The 20,237-nt window shown below is 54.8% G+C and overlaps 1 protein-coding gene across 1 annotated transcript in view; it reads left to right on the plus strand.

Moving 5' to 3' along the window:
* The window catches only part of LOC141073092 (uncharacterized), a 58,548-nt gene that overhangs the window by 9,485 nt on the left and 28,826 nt on the right, over positions 1-20,237 (plus strand). The gene's annotated exons all lie outside the window — the stretch shown is intronic.

Consider the following 20,237-nt stretch of genomic DNA (forward strand, 5'->3'; position numbering starts at 1 on the left):
ATTATACAGGACGGCACTGGCGAATTCTGCGTGATGAGCGGAGAGGTGACTGCTGGGACATTATACAGGACGGCACTGGAGGATTCTGGGTGATGAGTGGAGAGGTGACTGCTGGGACATTATACAGGACGGCACTGGAGGATTCTGAGTGATGAGTGGAGAGGTGACTGCTGGGACATTATACAGGACGGCACTGGAGGATTCTGGGTGATGAGCGGAGAGGTGACTGCTGGGACATTATACAGGAGGGCACTGGAGGATTCTGGGTGATGAGAGGAGAGGTGACTGCTGGGACATTATACAGGAGGGCACTGGAGGATTCTGGGTGATGACCGGAGAGGTGACTGCTGGGACATTATACAGGACAGCACTGGAGGATTCTGGGTGATGAGCGGAGAGGTGACTGCTGGGACATTATACAGGACGACACTGGAGGATTCTGGGTGATGAGGGGAGAGGTGACTGCTGGGACATTATACAGGACGGCACTGGAGGATTCTGGGTGATGAGCGGAGAGGTGACTGCTTGGACATTATACAGGACGGCACTGGAGGATTCTGGGTGATGAGCGGAGAGGTGACTGCTGGGACATTATACAGGACGGCACTGGAGGATTCTGGGTGATGAGCGGAGAGGTGACTGCTGGGACTTTATACAGGACGGCACTGGAGGATTCTGGGTGATGAGCGGAGAGGTGACTGCTGGGACATTATACAGGACTGCACTGGAGGATTCTGGGTGATGAGCGGAGAGGTGACTGCTGGGACATTATACAGCACTGGAGGATTCTGGGTGATGAGCGGAGAGGTGACTGCTGGGACATTATACAGGAGGGCACTGGAGGATTCTGGGTGATGAGCGGAGAGGTGACTGCTGGGACATTATACAGGATGGCACTGGAGGATTCTGGGTGATGAGCGGAGAGGTGACTGCTGGGACATTATACAGGATGGCACTGGAGGATTCTGGGTGATGAGCGGAGAGGTGACTGCTGGGACATTATACAGGAGGGCACTGGAGGATTCTGGGTGATGAGCGGAGAGGTGACTGCTGGGACATTATACAGGACGGCACTGGAGGATTCTGGGTGATGAGCGGAGAGGTGACTGCTGGGACATTATACAGGACTGCACTGGAGGATTCTGGGTGATGAGCGGAGAGGTGACTGCTGGGACATTATACAGCACTGGAGGATTCTGGGTGATGAGCGGAGAGGTGACTGCTGGGACATTATACAGGACGGCACTGGAGGATTCTGTGTGATGAGCGGAGAGGTGACTGCTGAGACATTATACAGGACTGCACTGGAGGATTCTGGGTGATGAGCGGAGAGGTGACTGCTGGGACATTATACAGGACTGGAGGATTCTGGGTGATGAGCGGAGAGGTGACTGCTGGGACATTATAAAGCACTGGAGGATTCTGGGTGATGAGCGGAGAGGTGACTGCTGGGACTTTATACAGGACGGCACTGGAGGATTCTGGGTGATGAGCGGAGAGGTGACTGCTGGGACATTATACAGGATGGCACTGGAGGATTCTGGGTGATGAGCGGAGAGGTGACTGCTGGGACATTATACAAGACGTCACTGGAGGATTCTGGGTGATGAGCGGAGAGGTGACTGCTGGGACATTATACAGGACGGCACTGGAGGATTCTGGGTGATGAGCGGAGAGGTGACTGCTGGGACATTATACAGGACGGCACTGGAGGATTCTGGGTGATGAGCGGAGAGGTGACTGCTGGGACATTATACAGGACGGCACTGGAGGATTCTGGGTGATGAGCGGAGAGGTGACTGCTGGGACATTATAAAGCACTGGAGGATTCTGGGTGATGAGCGGAGAGGAGACTGCTGGGACATTATACAGGACGGCACTGGAGGATTCTGGGTGATGAGAGGAGAGGTGACTGCTGGGACATTATACAGGACGGCACTGGAGGATTCTGGGTGATGAGCGGAGAGGTGACTGCTGGGACATTATACAGGACGGCACTGGAGGATTCTGGGCGATGAGCGGAGAGGTGACTGCTGGGACATTATACAGGACGGCACTGGAGGATTCTGGGTGATGAGCGGAGAGGTGACTGCTGGGACATTATACAGGACGGCACTGGAGGATTCTGGGTGATGAGCGGAGAGGTGACTGCTGGGACATTATACAGGACGGCACTGGAGGATTCTGGGTGATGAGCGGAGAGGTGTCTGCTGGGACATTATACAGGACGGCACTGGAGGATTCTGGGTGATGAGCGGAGAGGTGACTGCTGGGACATTATACAGGAGAGCACTGGAGGATTCTGGGTGATGAGAGGAGAGGTGACTGCGGGGACATTATACAGGACTGCACTGGAGGATTCTGGGTGATGAGAGGAGAGGTGACTGCTGGGACATTATACAGGACGGCACTGGAGGATTCTGGGTGATGAGCGGAGAGGTGACTGCTGGGACATTATACAGGATGGCACTGGAGGATTCTGGGTGATGAGCGGAGAGGTGACTGCTGGGACATTATACAGGACGCCACTGGAGGATTCTGGGTGATGAGGGGAGAGGTGACTGCTGGGACATTATACAGGACGGCACTGGAGGATTCTGGGTGATGAGCGGAGAGGTGACTGCAGGGACATTATACAGGATGGCACTGGAGGATTCTGGGTGATGAGCGGAGAGGTGACTGCTGGGACATTATACAGGATGGCACTGGAGGATTCTGGGTGATGAGCGGAGAGGACTGCTGGGACATTATACAGGACGGCACTGGAGGATTCTGGGTGATGAGCGGAGAGGTGACTGCTGGGACATTATACAGGACGGCACTGGAGGATTCTGGGTGATGAGCGGAGAGGTGACTGCTGGGACATTATACAGGATGGCACTGGAGGATTCTGGGTGATGAGCGGAGAGGTGACTGCTGGGACATTATACAGAACGGAACTGGAGGATTCTGGGTGATGAGCGGAGAGGTGACTGCTGGGACATTATACAGGATGGCACTGGAGGATTCTGGGTGATGAGCGGAGAGGTGACTGCTGGGACATTATACAGAATGGAACTGGAGGATTCTGGGTGATGAGCGGAGAGGTGACTGCTGGGACATTATACAGGACGGCACTGGAGGATTCTGGGTGATGAGCGGAGAGGTGACTGCTGGGACATTATACAGGACGGCACTGGAGGATTCTGGGTGAGCGGAGAGGTGACTGCTGGGACATTATACAGGACGGCACTGGAGGATTCTGGGTGATGAGGGGAGAGGTGACTGCTGGGACATTATACAGAACGGAACTGGAGGATTCTGGGTGATGAGCGGAGAGGTGACTGCTGGGACATTATACAGGAGGGCACTGGAGGATTCTGGGTGATGAGAGGAGAGGAGACTGCTGGGACATTATACAGGAGGGCACTGGAGTATTCTGGGTGATGAGCGGAGAGGTGACTGCTGGGACATTATACAGGACGACACTGGAGGATTCTGGGTGATGAGCGGAGAGGTGACTGCTGGGACTTTATACAGGAGGGCACTGGAGTATTCTGGGTGATGAGAGGAGAGGTGACTGCTGGGACATTATACAGGACGGCACTGGAGGATTCTAGGTGATGAGCGGAGAGGTGACTGCTGGGACATTATACAGGAGGGCACTGGAGTATTCTGGGTGATGAGCGGAGAGGTGACTGCTGGGACATTATACAGGAGGGCACTGGAGTATTCTGGGTGATGAGAGGAGAGGAGACTGCTGGGACATTATACAGGACGGCTCTGGAGGATTCTGGGTGATGAGCGGAGAGGTGACTGCTGGGACATTATACAGGACGGCACTGGAGGATTCTGGGTGATGAGCGGAGAGGTGACTGCTGGGACATTATACAGGAGGGTACTGGAGTATTCTGGGTGATGAGAGGAGAGGTGACTGCTGGGACATTATACAGGACGACACTGGAGGATTCTGGGTGATGAGAGGAGAGGTGACTGCTGGGACATTATACAGGAGGGCACTGGAGGATTCTGGGTGATGAGCGGAGAGGAGACTGCTGGGACATTATACAGGACGGCACTGGAGGATTCTGGGTGATGAGAGGAGAGGTGACTGCTGGGACATTATACAGGACGGCACTGGAGGATTCTGGGTGATGAGCGGAGAGGTGACTGCTGGGACATTATACAGGACGGAACTGGAGGATTCTGGGTGATGAGCGGAGAGGAGACTGCTGGGACATTATACAGGACGGCACTGGAGGATTCTGAGTGATGAGCGGAGAGGTGACTGCTGGGACATTATACAGGATGGCTCTGGAGGATTTTGGGTGATGAGCGGAGAGGTGACTGCTGGGACATTATACAGGACGGCACTGGAGGATTCTGGGTGATGAGCGGAGAGGTGACTGCTGGGACATTATACAGGAGGGCACTGGAGGATTCTGGGTGATGAGCGGAGAGGTGACTGCTGGGACATTATACAGGACGGCACTGGAGGATTCTGGGTGATGAGCGGAGAGGTGACTGCTGGGACATGATACAGGACGGCACTGGAGGATTCTGGGTGATGAGCGGAGAGGTGACTGCTGGGACATTATACAGGACGGCACTGGAGGATTCTGGGTGATAAGCGGAGAGGTGACTGCTGGGACATTATACAGGAGGGCACTGGGGGATTCTGGGTGATGAGAGGAGAGGTGACTGCTGGGACATTATACAGGACGGCACTGGAGGATTCTGGGTGATGAGCGGAGAGGTGACTGCTGGGACATTATACAGGACGGCACTAGAGGATTCTGGGTGATGAGCGGAGAGGTGACTGCTGGGACATTTTACAGGACGGCACTGGAGGATTCTGGGTGATGAGCGGAGAGGAGACTGCTGGGACATTATACAGGACGGCACTGGAGGATTCTGGGTGATGAGCGGAGAGGTGACTGCTGGGACATTATACAGGAGGGCACTGGAGGATTCTGGGTGATGAGAGGAGAGGAGACTGCTGGGACATTATACAGGACGGCACTGGAGGATTCTGGGTGATGAGCGGAGAGGTGACTGCTGGGACATTATACAGGAGGGCACTGGAGGATTCTGGGTGATGAGAGGAGAGGTGACTGCTGGGACATTATACAGGACGGCACTGGAGGATTCTGGGTAATGAGCGGAGAGGTGACTGCTGGGACATTATGCAGGACGGCACTGGAGGGTTCTGGGTGATGAGCGGAGAGGTGACTGCTGGGACATTATACAGGAGGGCACTGGAGGATTCTGGGTGATGAGCGGAGAGGTGACTGCTGGGACATTATACAGGACAGCACTGGAGGATTCTGGGTGATGAGCGGAGAGGTGACTGCTGGGACATTATACAGGAGGGCACTGGAGGATTCTGGGTGATGAGCGGAGAGGTGACTGCTGGGACATTATACAGGAGGGCACTGGAGGATTCTGGGTGATGAGCGGAGAGGTGACTGCTGGGACATACAGGACTGCACTGGAGGATTCTGGGTGATGAGCGGAGAGGTGACTGCTGGGACATACAGGACTGCACTGGAGGATTCTGGGTGATGAGCGGAGAGGAGACTGCTGGGACATTATACAGGACAGCACTGGAGGATTCTGGGTGATGAGCGGAGAGGTGACTGCTGGGACATACAGGACGGCACTGGAGGATTCTGGGTGATGAGCGGAGAGGTGACTGCTGAGACATTATACAAGACGGCACTGGAGGATTCTGGGTGATGAGCGGAGAGGTGACTGCTGGGACATTATGCAGGATGGCACTGGAGGATTCTGGGTGATGAGCGGAGAGGTGACTGCTGGGACATTATACAGGACGGCACTGGAGGATTCTGGGTGATGAGCGGAGAGGTGACTGCTGGGACATACAGGACGGCACTGGAGGATTCTGGGTGATGAGCGGAGAGGTGACTGCTGAGACATTATACAAGACGGCACTGGAGGATTCTGGGTGATGAGCGGAGAGGTGACTGCTGAGACATTATACAAGACGGCACTGGAGGATTCTGGGTGATGAGCGGAGAGGTGACTGCTGGGACATTATGCAGGACGGCACTGGAGGATTCTGGGTGATGAGCGGAGAGGTGACTGCTGGGACATTATACAGGAGGGCACTGGAGGATTCTGGGTGATGAGCGGAGAGGTGACTGCTGGGACATTATGCAGGATGGCACTGGAGGATTCTGGGTGATGAGCGGAGAGGTGACTGCTGGGACATTATACAGGACGGCACTGGAGGATTCTGGGTGATGAGCGGAGAGGTGACTGCTGGGACATTATACAGGAGGGCACTGGAGGATTCTGGGTGATGAGCGGAGAGGTGACTGCTGGGACATTATACAGGACGGCACTGGAGGATTCTGGGTGATGAGCGGAGAGGAGACTGCTGGGACATTATACAGGACGGCACTGGAGGATTCTGGGTGATGAGCGGAGAGGAGACTGCTGGGACATTATACAGGACGGCACTGGAGGATTCTGAGTGATGAGCGGAGAGGTGACTGCTGGGACATTATACAGGACGGCACTGGAGGATTTTGGGTGATGAGCGGAGAGGTGACTGCTGGGACATTATACAGGACGGCACTGGAGGATTCTGGGTGATGAGCGGAGAGGTGACTGCTGGGACATTATACAGGACGGCTCTGGAGGATTTTGGGTGATGAGCGGAGAGGTGACTGCTGGGACATTATACAGGACGGCACTGGAGGATTCTGGGTGATGAGAGGAGAGGTGACTGCTGGGACATTATACAGGACGGCTCTGGAGGATTTTGGGTGATGAGCGGAGAGGTGACTGCTGGGACATTATACAGGACGGCACTGGAGGATTCTGGGTGATGAGAGGAGAGGTGACTGCTGGGACATTATACAGGACGGCTCTGGAGGATTTTGGGTGATGAGCGGAGAGGTGACTGCTGGGACATTATACAGGACGGCACTGGAGGATTCTGGGTGATGAGAGGAGAGGTGACTGCTGGGACATTATACAGGACGGCTCTGGAGGATTTTGGGTGATGAGCGGAGAGGTGACTGCTGGGACATTATACAGGACGGCTCTGGAGGATTTTGGGTGATGAGCGGAGAGGTGACTGCTGGGACATTATACAGGACGGCACTGGAGGATTCTGGGTGATGAGAGGAGAGGTGACTGCTGGGACATTATACAGGACGGCTCTGGAGGATTTTGGGTGATGAGCGGAGAGGTGACTGCTGGGACATTATACATGACGGCACTGGAGGATTCTGGGTGATGAGCGGAGAGGTGACTGCTGGGACATTTTACAGGACGGCTCTGGAGGATTTTGGGTGATGAGAGGAGAGGTGACTGCTGGGACATTATACAGGAGGGCACTGGAGGATTCTGGGTGATGAGCGGAGAGGTGACTGCTGGGACATTATACAGGAGGGTACTGGAGGATTTTGGGTGATGAGCGGAGAGGTGACTGCTGGGACATTATACAGGACGGCACTGGAGGATTCTGGGTGATGAGAGGAGAGGTGACTGCTGGGACATTATACAGGAGGGCACTGGAGGATTCTGGGTGATGAGCGGAGAGGTGACTGCTGGGACATTATACAGCACTGGAGGATTCTGGGTGATGAGCGGAGAGGTGACTGCTGGGACATTATACAGGACGGCACTGGAGGATTCTGTGTGATGAGCGGAGAGGTGACTGCTGAGACATTATACAGGACTGCACTGGAGGATTCTGGGTGATGAGCGGAGAGGTGACTGCTGGGACATTATACAGGACTGGAGGATTCTGGGTGATGAGCGGAGAGGTGACTGCTGGGACATTATAAAGCACTGGAGGATTCTGGGTGATGAGCGGAGAGGTGACTGCTGGGACTTTATACAGGACGGCACTGGAGGATTCTGGGTGATGAGCGGAGAGGTGACTGCTGGGACATTATACAGGATGGCACTGGAGGATTCTGGGTGATGAGCGGAGAGGTGACTGCTGGGACATTATACAAGACGTCACTGGAGGATTCTGGGTGATGAGCGGAGAGGTGACTGCTGGGACATTATACAGGACGGCACTGGAGGATTCTGGGTGATGAGCGGAGAGGTGACTGCTGGGACATTATACAGGACGGCACTGGAGGATTCTGGGTGATGAGCGGAGAGGTGACTGCTGGGACATTATACAGGACGGCACTGGAGGATTCTGGGTGATGAGCGGAGAGGTGACTGCTGGGACATTATAAAGCACTGGAGGATTCTGGGTGATGAGCGGAGAGGAGACTGCTGGGACATTATACAGGACGGCACTGGAGGATTCTGGGTGATGAGAGGAGAGGTGACTGCTGGGACATTATACAGGACGGCACTGGAGGATTCTGGGTGATGAGCGGAGAGGTGACTGCTGGGACATTATACAGGACGGCACTGGAGGATTCTGGGCGATGAGCGGAGAGGTGACTGCTGGGACATTATACAGGACGGCACTGGAGGATTCTGGGTGATGAGCGGAGAGGTGACTGCTGGGACATTATACAGGACGGCACTGGAGGATTCTGGGTGATGAGCGGAGAGGTGACTGCTGGGACATTATACAGGACGGCACTGGAGGATTCTGGGTGATGAGCGGAGAGGTGTCTGCTGGGACATTATACAGGACGGCACTGGAGGATTCTGGGTGATGAGCGGAGAGGTGACTGCTGGGACATTATACAGGAGAGCACTGGAGGATTCTGGGTGATGAGAGGAGAGGTGACTGCGGGGACATTATACAGGACTGCACTGGAGGATTCTGGGTGATGAGAGGAGAGGTGACTGCTGGGACATTATACAGGACGGCACTGGAGGATTCTGGGTGATGAGCGGAGAGGTGACTGCTGGGACATTATACAGGATGGCACTGGAGGATTCTGGGTGATGAGCGGAGAGGTGACTGCTGGGACATTATACAGGACGCCACTGGAGGATTCTGGGTGATGAGGGGAGAGGTGACTGCTGGGACATTATACAGGACGGCACTGGAGGATTCTGGGTGATGAGCGGAGAGGTGACTGCAGGGACATTATACAGGATGGCACTGGAGGATTCTGGGTGATGAGCGGAGAGGTGACTGCTGGGACATTATACAGGATGGCACTGGAGGATTCTGGGTGATGAGCGGAGAGGACTGCTGGGACATTATACAGGACGGCACTGGAGGATTCTGGGTGATGAGCGGAGAGGTGACTGCTGGGACATTATACAGGACGGCACTGGAGGATTCTGGGTGATGAGCGGAGAGGTGACTGCTGGGACATTATACAGGATGGCACTGGAGGATTCTGGGTGATGAGCGGAGAGGTGACTGCTGGGACATTATACAGAACGGAACTGGAGGATTCTGGGTGATGAGCGGAGAGGTGACTGCTGGGACATTATACAGGATGGCACTGGAGGATTCTGGGTGATGAGCGGAGAGGTGACTGCTGGGACATTATACAGAATGGAACTGGAGGATTCTGGGTGATGAGCGGAGAGGTGACTGCTGGGACATTATACAGGACGGCACTGGAGGATTCTGGGTGATGAGCGGAGAGGTGACTGCTGGGACATTATACAGGACGGCACTGGAGGATTCTGGGTGAGCGGAGAGGTGACTGCTGGGACATTATACAGGACGGCACTGGAGGATTCTGGGTGATGAGGGGAGAGGTGACTGCTGGGACATTATACAGAACGGAACTGGAGGATTCTGGGTGATGAGCGGAGAGGTGACTGCTGGGACATTATACAGGAGGGCACTGGAGGATTCTGGGTGATGAGAGGAGAGGAGACTGCTGGGACATTATACAGGAGGGCACTGGAGTATTCTGGGTGATGAGCGGAGAGGTGACTGCTGGGACATTATACAGGACGACACTGGAGGATTCTGGGTGATGAGCGGAGAGGTGACTGCTGGGACTTTATACAGGAGGGCACTGGAGTATTCTGGGTGATGAGAGGAGAGGTGACTGCTGGGACATTATACAGGACGGCACTGGAGGATTCTGGGTGATGAGCGGAGAGGTGACTGCTGGGACATTATACAGGAGGGCACTGGAGTATTCTGGGTGATGAGCGGAGAGGTGACTGCTGGGACATTATACAGGAGGGCACTGGAGTATTCTGGGTGATGAGAGGAGAGGAGACTGCTGGGACATTATACAGGACGGCTCTGGAGGATTCTGGGTGATGAGCGGAGAGGTGACTGCTGGGACATTATACAGGACGGCACTGGAGGATTCTGGGTGATGAGCGGAGAGGTGACTGCTGGGACATTATACAGGAGGGTACTGGAGTATTCTGGGTGATGAGAGGAGAGGTGACTGCTGGGACATTATACAGGACGACACTGGAGGATTCTGGGTGATGAGAGGAGAGGTGACTGCTGGGACATTATACAGGAGGGCACTGGAGGATTCTGGGTGATGAGCGGAGAGGAGACTGCTGGGACATTATACAGGACGGCACTGGAGGATTCTGGGTGATGAGAGGAGAGGTGACTGCTGGGACATTATACAGGACGGCACTGGAGGATTCTGGGTGATGAGCGGAGAGGTGACTGCTGGGACATTATACAGGACGGAACTGGAGGATTCTGGGTGATGAGCGGAGAGGAGACTGCTGGGACATTATACAGGACGGCACTGGAGGATTCTGAGTGATGAGCGGAGAGGTGACTGCTGGGACATTATACAGGATGGCTCTGGAGGATTTTGGGTGATGAGCGGAGAGGTGACTGCTGGGACATTATACAGGACGGCACTGGAGGATTCTGGGTGATGAGCGGAGAGGTGACTGCTGGGACATTATACAGGAGGGCACTGGAGGATTCTGGGTGATGAGCGGAGAGGTGACTGCTGGGACATTATACAGGACGGCACTGGAGGATTCTGGGTGATGAGCGGAGAGGTGACTGCTGGGACATGATACAGGACGGCACTGGAGGATTCTGGGTGATGAGCGGAGAGGTGACTGCTGGGACATTATACAGGACGGCACTGGAGGATTCTGGGTGATAAGCGGAGAGGTGACTGCTGGGACATTATACAGGAGGGCACTGGGGGATTCTGGGTGATGAGAGGAGAGGTGACTGCTGGGACATTATACAGGACGGCACTGGAGGATTCTGGGTGATGAGCGGAGAGGTGACTGCTGGGACATTATACAGGACGGCACTAGAGGATTCTGGGTGATGAGCGGAGAGGTGACTGCTGGGACATTTTACAGGACGGCACTGGAGGATTCTGGGTGATGAGCGGAGAGGAGACTGCTGGGACATTATACAGGACGGCACTGGAGGATTCTGGGTGATGAGCGGAGAGGTGACTGCTGGGACATTATACAGGAGGGCACTGGAGGATTCTGGGTGATGAGAGGAGAGGAGACTGCTGGGACATTATACAGGACGGCACTGGAGGATTCTGGGTGATGAGCGGAGAGGTGACTGCTGGGACATTATACAGGAGGGCACTGGAGGATTCTGGGTGATGAGAGGAGAGGTGACTGCTGGGACATTATACAGGACGGCACTGGAGGATTCTGGGTAATGAGCGGAGAGGTGACTGCTGGGACATTATGCAGGACGGCACTGGAGGGTTCTGGGTGATGAGCGGAGAGGTGACTGCTGGGACATTATACAGGAGGGCACTGGAGGATTCTGGGTGATGAGCGGAGAGGTGACTGCTGGGACATTATACAGGACAGCACTGGAGGATTCTGGGTGATGAGCGGAGAGGTGACTGCTGGGACATTATACAGGAGGGCACTGGAGGATTCTGGGTGATGAGCGGAGAGGTGACTGCTGGGACATTATACAGGAGGGCACTGGAGGATTCTGGGTGATGAGCGGAGAGGTGACTGCTGGGACATACAGGACTGCACTGGAGGATTCTGGGTGATGAGCGGAGAGGTGACTGCTGGGACATACAGGACTGCACTGGAGGATTCTGGGTGATGAGCGGAGAGGAGACTGCTGGGACATTATACAGGACAGCACTGGAGGATTCTGGGTGATGAGCGGAGAGGTGACTGCTGGGACATACAGGACGGCACTGGAGGATTCTGGGTGATGAGCGGAGAGGTGACTGCTGAGACATTATACAAGACGGCACTGGAGGATTCTGGGTGATGAGCGGAGAGGTGACTGCTGGGACATTATGCAGGATGGCACTGGAGGATTCTGGGTGATGAGCGGAGAGGTGACTGCTGGGACATTATACAGGACGGCACTGGAGGATTCTGGGTGATGAGCGGAGAGGTGACTGCTGGGACATACAGGACGGCACTGGAGGATTCTGGGTGATGAGCGGAGAGGTGACTGCTGAGACATTATACAAGACGGCACTGGAGGATTCTGGGTGATGAGCGGAGAGGTGACTGCTGAGACATTATACAAGACGGCACTGGAGGATTCTGGGTGATGAGCGGAGAGGTGACTGCTGGGACATTATGCAGGACGGCACTGGAGGATTCTGGGTGATGAGCGGAGAGGTGACTGCTGGGACATTATACAGGAGGGCACTGGAGGATTCTGGGTGATGAGCGGAGAGGTGACTGCTGGGACATTATGCAGGATGGCACTGGAGGATTCTGGGTGATGAGCGGAGAGGTGACTGCTGGGACATTATACAGGACGGCACTGGAGGATTCTGGGTGATGAGCGGAGAGGTGACTGCTGGGACATTATACAGGAGGGCACTGGAGGATTCTGGGTGATGAGCGGAGAGGTGACTGCTGGGACATTATACAGGACGGCACTGGAGGATTCTGGGTGATGAGCGGAGAGGAGACTGCTGGGACATTATACAGGACGGCACTGGAGGATTCTGGGTGATGAGCGGAGAGGAGACTGCTGGGACATTATACAGGACGGCACTGGAGGATTCTGGGTAATGAGCGGAGAGGTGACTGCTGGGACATTATACAGGACGGCACTGGAGGATTCTGAGTGATGAGCGGAGAGGTGACTGCTGGGACATTATACAGGACGGCACTGGAGGATTTTGGGTGATGAGCGGAGAGGTGACTGCTGGGACATTATACAGGACGGCACTGGAGGATTCTGGGTGATGAGCGGAGAGGTGACTGCTGGGACATTATACAGGACGGCTCTGGAGGATTTTGGGTGATGAGCGGAGAGGTGACTGCTGGGACATTATACAGGACGGCACTGGAGGATTCTGGGTGATGAGAGGAGAGGTGACTGCTGGGACATTATACAGGACGGCTCTGGAGGATTTTGGGTGATGAGCGGAGAGGTGACTGCTGGGACATTATACAGGACGGCACTGGAGGATTCTGGGTGATGAGAGGAGAGGTGACTGCTGGGACATTATACAGGACGGCTCTGGAGGATTTTGGGTGATGAGCGGAGAGGTGACTGCTGGGACATTATACAGGACGGCACTGGAGGATTCTGGGTGATGAGAGGAGAGGTGACTGCTGGGACATTATACAGGACGGCTCTGGAGGATTTTGGGTGATGAGCGGAGAGGTGACTGCTGGGACATTATACAGGACGGCTCTGGAGGATTTTGGGTGATGAGCGGAGAGGTGACTGCTGGGACATTATACAGGACGGCACTGGAGGATTCTGGGTGATGAGAGGAGAGGTGACTGCTGGGACATTATACAGGACGGCTCTGGAGGATTTTGGGTGATGAGCGGAGAGGTGACTGCTGGGACATTATACATGACGGCACTGGAGGATTCTGGGTGATGAGCGGAGAGGTGACTGCTGGGACATTTTACAGGACGGCTCTGGAGGATTTTGGGTGATGAGAGGAGAGGTGACTGCTGGGACATTATACAGGAGGGCACTGGAGGATTCTGGGTGATGAGCGGAGAGGTGACTGCTGGGACATTATACAGGAGGGTACTGGAGGATTTTGGGTGATGAGCGGAGAGGTGACTGCTGGGACATTATACAGGACGGCACTGGAGGATTCTGGGTGATGAGAGGAGAGGTGACTGCTGGGACATTATACAGGAGGGCACTGGAGGATTCTGGGTGATGAGCGGAGAGGTGACTGCTGGGACATTATACAGGACGGCACTGGAGGATTCTGGGTGATGAGCGGAGAGGTGACTGCTGGGACATTATACAGGACGGCACTGGAGTATTCTGGGTGATGAGCGGAGAGGTGACTGCTGGGACATTATACAGGACGGCACTGGAAGATTCTGGGTGATAAGCGGAGAGGTGACTGCTGGGACATTATACAGGAGGGCACTGGAGGATTCTGGGTGATGAGAGGAGAGGTGACTGCTGGGACATTATACAGGACGGCACTGGAGGATTCTGGGTGATGAGCGGAGAGGTGACTGCTGGGACATTATACAGGATGGCACTAGAGGATTCTGGGTGATGAGCGGAGAGGAGACTGCTGGGACATTATACAGGACGGCACTGGAGGATTCTGGGTGATGAGAGGAGAGGAGACTGCTGGGACATTATACAGGAGGGCACTGGAGGATTCTGGGTGATGAGAGGAGAGGAGACTGCTGGGACATTATACAGGAGGGCACTGGAGGATTTTGGGTGATGAGAGGAGAGGAGACTGCTGGGACATTATACAGGACGGCACTGGAGGATTCTGGGTGATGAGAGGAGAGGAGACTGCTGGGTCATTATACAGGACGGCACTGGAGGATTCTGGGTGATGAGCGGAGAGGTGACTGCTGGGATATTATACAGGAGGGCACTGGAGGATTCTGGGTGATGAGCGGAGAGGTGACTGCTGGGACATTATACAGGACGGCCCTGGAGGATTCTGGGTGATGAGAGGTGACTGCTGGGACATTATACAGGAGGGCACTGGAGGATTCTGGATGATGAGCGGAGAGGTGACTGCTGGGACATTATACAGGAGGGCACTGGAGGATTCTGGGTGATGAGCGGAGAGGTGACTGCTGGGACATTATACAGGAGGGCACTGGAGGATTCTGGGTGATGAGCGGAGAGGTGACTGCTGTGACTTTATACAGGAGAGCACTGGAGGATTCTGGGTGCTGAGTGGAGAGGTGACTGCTGGGACATTATACAGGAGGGCACTGGAGGATTCTGGGTGATGAGCGGAGAGGTGACTGCTGGGACATTATACAGGAGGGCACTGGAGGATTCTGGGTGATGAGCGGAGAGGTGACTGCTGGGATATTATACAGGACTGTACTGGAGGTTTCTGGGTGATGAGCGGAGAGGTGACTGCTGGGACATTATACAGGACGGCACTGGAGGATTCTGGGTGATGAGTGGAGAGGTGACTGCTGGGACATTATACAGGAGAGCACTGGAGGATTCTGGGTGATGAGCGGAGAGGTGACTGCTGGGACATTATACAGGAGGGCACTGGAGGATTCTGGGTGATGAGCGGAGAGGTGACTGCTGGGACATTATACAGGAGGGCACTGGAGGATTCTGGGTGATGAGCGGAGAGGTGACTGCTGGGACATTATATAGGACGGCACTGGAGGATTCTGGGTGATGAGCGGAGAGGTGACTGCTGGGACATTATGCAGGACGGCACTGGAGGATTCTGGGTGATGAGCGGAGAGGTGACTGCTGGGACATTATACAGGACGGCACTGGAGGATTCTGGGTGATGAGCGGAGAGGTGACTGCTGTGATATTATACAGGAGGGCACTGGAGGATTCTGGGTCATGAGCGGAGAGGTGACTGCTGGGACATTATACAGGACGGCCCTGGAGGATTCTGGGTGATGAGCGGAGAGGTGACTGCTGGGACATTATACAGGACGGCACTGGAGGATTCTGGATGATGAGCGGAGAGGTGACTGCTGGGACATTATACAGGAGGGCACTGGAGGATTCTGGGTGATGAGCGGAGAGGTGACTGCTGGGACATTATACAGGAGGGCACTGGAGTATTCTGGGTGATGAGCGGAGAGGTGACTGCTGTGACATTATACAGGAGAGCACTGGAGGATTCTGGGTGATGAGTGGAGAGGTGACTGCTGGGACATTATACAGGAGGGCACTGGAGGATTCTGGGTGATGAGCGGAGAGGTGACTGCTGGGACATTATACAGGAGGGCACTGGAGGATTCTGGGTGATGAGCGGAGAGGTGACTGCTGGGACATTATACAGGACTGCACTGGAGGTTTCTGGGTGATGAGCGGAGAGGTGACTGCTGGGACATTATACAGGACGGCACTGGAGGATTCTGGGTGATGAGTGGAGAGGTGACTGCTGGGACATTATACAGGAGAGCACTGGAGGATTTTGGGTGATGAGCGGAGAGGTGACTGCTGGGACATTATACAGGAGGGCACTGGAGGATTCTGGGTGATGAGCGGAGAGGTGACTGCTGGGACATTATACAGGACGGCACTGGAGGATTCTGGGTGATGAGTGGAGAGGTGACTGCTGGGACATTATACAGGAGAGCACTGGAGGATTCTGGGTGATGAGCGGAGAGGTGACTGCTGGGACATTATACAGGACGGCACTGGAGGATTCTGGGTGATGAGCGGAGAGGTGACTGCTGGGACATTATACAGGACGGCACTGGAGGATTCTGGGTGATGAGAGGAGAGGTGACTGCTGGGACATTATACAGGAGGGCACTGGAGGATTCTGGGTGATGAGCGGAGAGGTGACTGCTGGGACATTATACAGGACGGCACTGGAGGATTCTGGGTGATGAGCGGAGAGGTGACTGCTGGGACATGATACAGGACGGCACTGGAGGATTCTGGGTGATGAGCGGAGAGGTGACTGCTGGGACTTTATACAGGACGGCACTGGAGGATTCTGGGTGATAAGCGGAGAGGTGACTGCTGGGACATTATACAGGAGGGCACTGGAGGATTCTGGGTGATGAGAGGAGAGGTGACTGCTGGGACATTATACAGGACGGCACTGGAGGATTCTGGGTGATGAGCGGAGAGGTGACTGCTGGGACATTATACAGGACGGCACTAGAGGATTCTGGGTGATGAGCGGAGAGGTGACTGCTGGGACATTTTACAGGACGGCACTGGAGGATTCTGGGTGATGAGCGGAGAGGAGACTGCTGGGACATTATACAGGACGGCACTGGAGGATTCTGGGTGATGAGAGGAGAGGAGACTGCTGGGACATTATACAGGACGGCACTGGAGGATTCTGGGTGATGAGTGGAGAGGTGACTGCTGGGACATTATACAGGAGGGCACTGGAGGATTCTGGGTGATGAGAGGAGAGGTGACTGCTGGGACATTATACAGGACGGCACTGGAGGATTCTGGGTGATGAGCGGAGAGGTGACTGCTGGGACATTATGCAGGACGGCACTGGAGGGTTCTGGGTGATGAGCGGAGAGGTGACTGCTGGGACATTATACAGGAGGGCACTGGAGGATTCTGGGTGATGAGCGGAGAGGTGACTGCTGGGACATGATACAGGACGGCACTGGAGGATTCTGGGTGATGAGCGGAGAGGTGACTGCTGGGACATTATACAGGACGGCACTGGAGGATTCTGGGTGATAAGCGGAGAGGTGACTGCTGGGACATTATACAGGAGGGCACTGGAGGATTCTGGGTGATGAGAGGAGAGGTGACTGCTGGGACATTATACAGGACGGCACTGGAGGATTCTGGGTGATAAGCGGAGAGGTGACTGCTGGGACATTATACAGGACGGCACTGGAGGATTCTGGGTGATAAGCGGAGAGGTGACTGCTGGGACATGATACAGGATGGCACTGGAGGATTCTGGGTGATGAGCGGAGAGGTGACTGCTGGGACATTATACAGGACGGCACTGGAGGATTCTGGGTGATAAGCGGAGAGGTGACTGCTGGGACATTATACAGGAGGGCACTGGAGGATTCTGGGTGATGAGAGGAGGTGACTGCTGGGACATTATACAGGACAGCACTGGAGGATTCTGGGTGATGAGCGGAGAGGTGACTGCTGGGACATTATACAGGACGGCACTAGAGGATTCTGGGTGATGAGCGGAGAGGTGACTGCTGGGACATTTTACAGGACGGCACTGGAGGATTCTGGGTGATGAGCGGAGAGGAGACTGCTGGGACATTATACAGGACGGCACTGGAGGATTCTGGGTGATGAGAGGAGAGGAGACTGCTGGGACATTATACAGGACGGCACTGGAGGATTCTGGGTGATGAGCGGAGAGGTGACTGCTGGGACATTATACAGGAGGGCACTGGAGGATTCTGGGTGATGAGAGGAGAGGTGACTGCTGGGACATTATACAGGACGGCACTGGAGGATTCTGGGTGATGAGCGGAGAGGTGACTGCTGGGACATTATGCAGGACGGCACTGGAGGGTTCTGGGTGATGAGCGGAGAGGTGACTGCTGGGACATTATACAGGAGGGCACTGGAGGATTCTGGGTGATGAGCGGAGAGGTGACTGCTGGGACATTATACAGGACAGCATTGGAGGATTCTGGGTGATGAGCGGAGAGGTGACTGCTGGGATATTATACAGGAGGGCACTGGAGGATTCTGGGTGATGAGCGGAGAGGTGACTGCTGGGACATTATACAGGAGGGCACTGGAGGATTCTGGGTGATGAGCGGAGAGGTGACTGCTGGGACATACAGGACTGCACTGGAGGATTCTGGGTGATGAGCGGAGAGGAGACTGCTGGGACATTATACAGGACAGCACTGGAGGATTCTGGGTGATGAGCGGAGAGGAGACTGCTGGGACATTATACAGGACGGCACTGGAGGATTCTGGGTGATGAGCGGAGAGGTGACTGCTGAGACATTATACAAGACGGCACTGGAGGATTCTGGGTGATGAGCGGAGAGGAGACTGCTGGGACATTATACAGGATGGCACTGGAGGATTCTGGGTGATGAGCGGAGAGGTGACTGCTGTGACATTATACAGGATGGCACTGGAGGATTCTGGGTGATGAGCGGAGAGGTGACTTGCTGGGACATTATACAGGATGGCACTGGAGGATTCTGGGTGATGAGCGGAGAGGTGACTGCTGGGACATTATGCAGGACGGCACTGGAGGATTCTGGGTGATGAGCGGAGAGGTGACTGCTGGGACATTATACAGGAGGGCACTGGAGGATTCTGGGTTTTGAGCGGAGAGGTGACTGCTGGGACATTATACAGGACAGCACTGGAGGATTCTGGGTGATGAGCGGAGAGGTGACTGCTGGGACATTATACAGGAGGGCACTGGAGGATTCTGGGTGATGAGCGGAGAGGTGACTGCTGGGACATTATACAGGACGGCACTGGAGGATTCTGGGTGATGAGCGGAGAGGAGACTGCTGGGACATTATACAGGACGGCACTGGGGGATTCTGAGTGATGAGCGGAGAGGTGACTGCTGGGACATTATACAGGACGGCACTGGAGGATTCTGAGTGATGAGCGGAGAGGTGACTGCTGGGACATTATACAGGACGGCTCTGGAGGATTTTGGGTGATGAGCGGAGAGGTGACTGCTGGGACATTATACAGGACGGCACTGGAGGATTCTGGGTGATGAGAGGAGAGGTGACTGCTGGGACATTATACAGGAGGGCACTGGAGGATTCTGGGTGATGAGCGGAGAGGTGACTGCTGGGACATTATACAGGACGGCACTGGAGGATTCTGGGTGATGAGCGGAGAGGTGACTGCTGGGACATTATACAGGACGGCACTGGAGGATTCTGGGTGATGAGCGGAGAGGAGACTGCTGGGACATTATACAGGACGGCACTGGAGGATTCTGGGTGATGAGAGGAGAGGAGACTGCTGGGACATTATACAGGAGGGTACTGGAGGATTTTGGGTGATGAGAGGAGAGGAGACTGCTGGGACATTATACAGGACGGCACTGGAGGATTCTGGGTGATGAGAGGAGAGGAGACTGCTGGGACATTATACAGGAGGGCACTGGAGGATTTTGGGTGATGAGAGGAGAGGAGACTGCTGGGACATTATACAGGAGGGCACTGGAGGATTCTGGGTGATGAGAGGAGAGGTGACTGCTGGGACATTATACAGGAGGGCACTGGAGGATTTTGGGTGATGAGAGGAGAGGAGACTGCTGGGACATTATACAGGACGGCACTGGAGGATTCTGGGTGATGAGAGGAGAGGTGACTGCTGGGACATTATACAGGAGGGCACTGGAGGATTCTGGATGATGAGCGGAGAGGTGACTGCTGGGACATTATACAGGAGGGCACTGGAGGATTCTGGGTGATGAGAGGAGAGGAGACTGCTGGGACATTATACAGGAGGGCACTGGAGGATTTTG

This window comes from Dendrobates tinctorius, unplaced genomic scaffold, assembly GCF_039654945.1.
Source record: "Dendrobates tinctorius isolate UK_male_01 unplaced genomic scaffold, ASM3965494v1 ptg000296l, whole genome shotgun sequence".
Classification (NCBI taxonomy): Eukaryota; Metazoa; Chordata; class Amphibia; order Anura; family Dendrobatidae; genus Dendrobates; species Dendrobates tinctorius.